The sequence below is a fragment of the Panthera onca genome, chromosome C1, assembly GCF_046562875.1.
Source record: "Panthera onca isolate mPanOnc1 chromosome C1, mPanOnc1 haplotype 2, whole genome shotgun sequence".
Classification (NCBI taxonomy): domain Eukaryota; kingdom Metazoa; phylum Chordata; class Mammalia; order Carnivora; family Felidae; genus Panthera; species Panthera onca.
Genome location: NC_138346.1, coordinates 172,280,370 through 172,285,642, shown reverse-complemented (window position 1 = coordinate 172,285,642; position 5,273 = coordinate 172,280,370). Strand labels below are relative to the sequence as shown.

Here is a 5,273-nt window from a genome sequence, read left to right as displayed (position 1 = left end):
TGGGCTATTCACATGGCTGCATTTGGTGCTGTCAGCTGGGAGTTCAGCAGTTTATGATGATAGTAGTGTCTCAGTTTTCTTCCACATGTCCTCTCCACACTGCTTAGACTTTTGAGGAAATTTTAAAAAAGGATGAGGAGCATCTTCTAAGTTTCATTTATTTAAGTGATCTCTATAGCCAACATGGGGCTTGAAGTCACAACCCCCAGATCAAGAGTCACACAGTTCTTATGACTGAGTCAGCCAGGTGCCCCATGGTGCTCATCCTCTTAAGGCCTGGGCTTGGAAGGGCTTGGAGGTCACTTCTGATGCCTCCTCTTTGGCAAAGCCAGTCTTAAGGACAGTACAGTTTCAAGGAGAAGGTAAATAAGCCCCCGCCTCTTAATGTGAAGAGTAGCATGGACATGTAAGAAGGGAAGGATTGTTTGAGACTATCTTTGCAGACTAGCTACCAAATGGTTCAAATCAAAGAAACAGACTTGAAAATGTTCTCTTTTCAATGATTAGGAACCTAAAATCAGTGTCATAAAGTAATGGATTGCAGGCTGCCTACATTTTGGGGCAATCTCCTCCAATATCTTAATTTTCACTGTTTCCTATGATCTGTTGGTTGTTGAAATGCTATTCACCATGAGCTCTGAGGTCCTGTATATAATGGCTTGTTCAGTCAGATTTCCACAGACAGATCAAACTCTTCAATATGCCTAAACTGAAATTATCCCCTCTCTCTGACTCTGAACAATTAAGCCCTGAAAAGAACCTACTGTGTTTTCCTCTGGGGGCTTTGTGCTTCAAGGTATGGCATTCTTGTCCAATCTTTTGTTTCAGAGAGTGCTTCTCAAGCTTCAGTATACAAAAGCACCACCTGGGGATCCAGTTAAAATGCAGATTCTGACTCAGTAGGTCTAGAGTGAGGCCCAAAAGTCTGCATTTTTAACAAATTCCCTGAGAATACCCATGCTGCTGGTCCATGAAGAGTAAGGATCTAATTCACAAAACTTGAATTCATGTGAAATATGGTTCATCTCCCTTTTACTTCAAAAACAGTCATCAAATCTTCCCAATTATTCTGGAACTAGTCAATGAATACATTTCAAATCTATTCACCCCTCTCCCTTCTACTTTTTTTCTAGTCTGGTCTGGACAATTGCAATGAGCTTCTCATGTCTCTATTTGGTCCCATCTCACACTAATGTATTTTATAGGGTGTTCCCAAAGTTTGTGGGTTTTTTATAAGAAAATATAATTGTGTTACTTCTTAATATCTTTCAGTGCCTCCCACAGGGTAAAAAATAAACTCCTTCGAATACTCGGTTCCTACTTGCATGTCCCGCTTTGTGAACTTCCATTTCTGCAGCTTCCAACTTCCTCCTCCTACCACCTCCAATGCATACGTACACTGTCTATGCTCCAGAACAGATTTTCCTATCTTGGCCTTTGTACATGGTATTTCCCTGCCTACAATGCAACTTATTGTTCCAGTAGTAAAGTATTACCTACTCCTAATGCCTTCTCCATCCCCCCCAAGGCTGATTTAGGGACTCTTTCTATTAAGTACTCACTGCACTTTGTATGTACCCTCATTAAATCAATCTTTCTTTATAGAGTATTTACTTCCATGTTTCTTTTCCCACTAAACTAAAAGATAATAGAGACCAAAGACCATAGCTTTCCAACTTTGTAGGCCAGTGCCTATTCCCTGCTCAGAGAATGGTTATGACTGTACATATTGAGATAAATTAGTAAGTGAATAAATGAACTATCAATATTGGAAAGTAAAATCAGATTTTAGCCCAAGACAAAAAGAATTTTATTGCAACTAAACCTCTTGTGTAGATGCTTTGGACAGTGAGCTCCCTGTCACCTGAGAGAAAAATAGGCAGGGATAATACCAAAAAGAAGTTCTATTTTAAGTGTATTTTAGCCCTGTAATATTTCAAGTCCCTTCCAATTATGAGATTCTATGATGTAAGATGACTTTGAGAAGGTTATTAGTTTTTGAAAGATTTCCAGAACATATAATACTTTCTTCCCAAACTATGTAGGAAAGAGATAAAGGAAATTCCTAATTTGTGGCACATCGAGACACAGCAGTTCTGTCTTCCACATGTTCAACTGGGTGTTATTTAAGCTCCTCAAATGAATTGTGATCATCATCATCTCCTTGACATATCTTACACTATAACCAGAAGTCTTCCAGCTCAGCAGAAAAAAACCCACATTACTGTAGCTTCAAGAGGCAGAGTAATAATGTAGACAACCTGATTTTGACTTTTTCCCCCCAATGCCATTTCTAACTTCTCTAACATCCTTGCACTTTAAATCAGTACAAGAATTGTAGCCAGAAGAAAATTAGAATTTACTGAATCATAGTCTCAAAGAACAAAAGCTACTCCCGAGAAACACACTTTTCATTTGGAAATATTACACTGAATCAAATAATGGTAACTTTTTGGCTCACCTTACAGAAAAAAAAAACTGCTAATTTTCTTCCAATCTGATATTTGAACCATATTCCTTCATTAGTCATAAGATTCAAGAATATCATGGCTAATTGAGTTGTATAAACACATTTATTCAATAATTAGAAAAAATTAAGTACTTATAAATGTTACATATTGTTTAATGTATTGTGGTTCTATAAACAAGACAATTTCTTCCCCAAGAAAAGATCAAAGTCAGTTTAACGGCAACATGGGAACAACAACAACAGTCTCCTATCAATTCACTAAGGGACTAAATCAACGAAAGCTTATTTCACCAAATGAAAAAAAAATTTATTTTACCTTTGTGCTTACTTTTTGCACCTGTCCTTTAGATAATGGGATGTGTTTTCCTTTTAACAAGTGTGTGTGTGTGTGTGTGTGTGTGTGTGTGTGTGTGCACGCACGCATATTATTTAACATCTAGTGGTGGATATATGCCCTGTCCACCCTGTATGCCCACCTCTGAGCCAGCCACAGAGATTGTCTGACAAACATAGAATCTAGAGGAGTTCACCACAGCCATATTTTGTTCAGGGCCTACACTAGGGCAGAAACATGGGCAGAACAGAGACAGGGCAAAGACAAACTAAACATACTGAGAACAAATCCGCAATGAGTTAGTGAGCTGATCTTTGGTGAATTGACTTTCAGAAAATTGAATTTTGGGAAGTCAATGCTAGCTTCATTAAAGATCTCACCATTGTAGTCAAAGGAGTAAACTGACAGAGTAGAAGCCAAGTCCACAGAGTGTGGCCCCTGGACTAATGGGATCAACAGCACACAGAACCATGTTAGATGCAGATTCTTCAAGGCCCGCCGCAGATCTACTGAATCAGAATCCCTGAGAATGGGGCCCAGCAATCTCTGGTTTACCAAGCCCTCCAAGGGTGATAGCCCATGGGTGATAGCCCATCTTTGAGAACCTTGGTGATAAAGTGACATAGCAACATTTCTGAGTAGTGTATGGCACACAGATGGGGTAACTAACCCCACGTGGAGAACTCAAGACAAGTTTCCCAAGTAAAGTTAACGCCACAAATTTTTTTTTTGTATCATTTAATTCAGCTTCTTCCATTTCCTTAAATTCTGCCAGGGATACTAACAATATTGTGCGATTTTAATTTCTTCACATCTTCCTTTTCTCAGTTACTTTCCAATAGCGGTTAAAAAGTAATGAGAAACAAAGGAAATAGAAACGTATGATAAAAAATGTGTTGACAGTATGGAAATAACCAATTTTCCTTTAATGGGCCAATGGGCAGAGTACGGTCTTTGGGAGAAATTAACCTTGAGCTAGGGTGATCATATTTAGGAAATAAAACTATAACATATCTAGCTACATTGGAATATCAAAAAAAAGAAGAAGAAGAAGGAATTTGAACCCAGTCCATGCTGCAAAAGGGATGGCAGCCTTGGTGCTGACCCTGTGGGGTCACAAGTCAGCATACAGAAGATGGCATATAAGGTCCTGGGGTTGCTTCAGACCCAGTCCTGGGGTTGCTCAGGTCCCAGTTCTTGGGCTGCCAGGCAGAGCATGTGCCAGGCCTCCCTCCCACCGGTGGAGCCTTCCTTCTCCTCCTTGGGGCATCATCCTCCTGGCTCTTCACAGATATGCCACCCAGAAATCAGCCCAACCAGGACAAGAAGATAACCTTCCCCCTTCCATGCTGCTCAAAGACTACCAGAACATTCCTGAAATTGAGAAGTTGGATAATGCTGTAAGAAGATTCTTGTCTTTGGAAATGGCCAACTAGAAGCAGCAGCTAAAAATCAAGCAAGAGCAGTTGACGAATAAGATTGTGGTGGACCCTGAGGACACCAGCTCCCTGGAGGCTGGAATTGTTGCCCTGTCAAGATTTGCAATTATGAAGAATGCATGAGAAATTTCGCAAGGACAAAGCCCACAAGCACTATGTGCTCATAAGCATCAACCAGAGGAAAAAGATGCTCAAAAGCTTCCATAAGACCAACTATAGTGTTTTCCACAAGATGTGCAAGCAGCTGAGGACTGAGTATACCTTTTCCCCCCTGTAATACCAGAAAGCCCATTCCTGCTGGGTGACAAGGAGGGCTCTGTGAGTTTGAGTTGTCTGGGAGATACACAAGCTAAAGAAGCAGAAAGGGCCGTAAAAATTGTAGCTGGGAAACAAGGCCAGAAAAACCCAGAGAGCTTTTCCAAAGCAGGACCAGAGGCAAAGAAAACCAATAAATTTTATCAGAGTTAGCATTAGGATGTCCCATTCAATATTTGCAATTTACTCATACTAAAGAAATTATTTTATTTTATTATTTTTTTTTTTACCTGAAGTTCAGTTTAACTGCACGTCCTGTAGTTTATCTGGTAGTCTCGGTAGTCATGGACTCACTTTTTACCTTAACTTGGGATTAATAACAGCAACCATTTATTGGGCAATTACTATTCAGAAAACATTATTCAACACATCTGGAAGCATACTTACTAAATCCTCACCATATTTTTATAAAATAGGTATTCTTATTCTCCTTACACATGTAGGAAACAGGCTTAGCAATTGAGTCATCAAAGCTAGTAGAAGGTAGAACAAGAATTTAAATCTGTATCCAGCCTGATTCCAGAACCAAAGCTTTTAATGACTAAATTCTACTGCTTAACTATACTGCAATTTGCTTAATCCTGATGGAACAAGTTTCTTTTGTGTTATTATGAAAACTGAGATTATGTATTGCACATAATGCAGTTTGTGGCAATTGATAGGCATACAAAAGTACATATTAGCACTAACATTTATACTCAAAATCAAGGAAACC

At 39.3% G+C, this 5,273-nt stretch overlaps 1 pseudogene; it reads left to right on the top strand.

The window, feature by feature from the left end:
* The first annotated feature begins 3,889 nt into the window (after positions 1 to 3,889).
* LOC132670846 (small ribosomal subunit protein uS15m pseudogene) lies at positions 3,890 to 4,711 on the top strand (annotated as a pseudogene).
* The last annotated feature ends 562 nt before the right edge of the window (positions 4,712 to 5,273 follow it).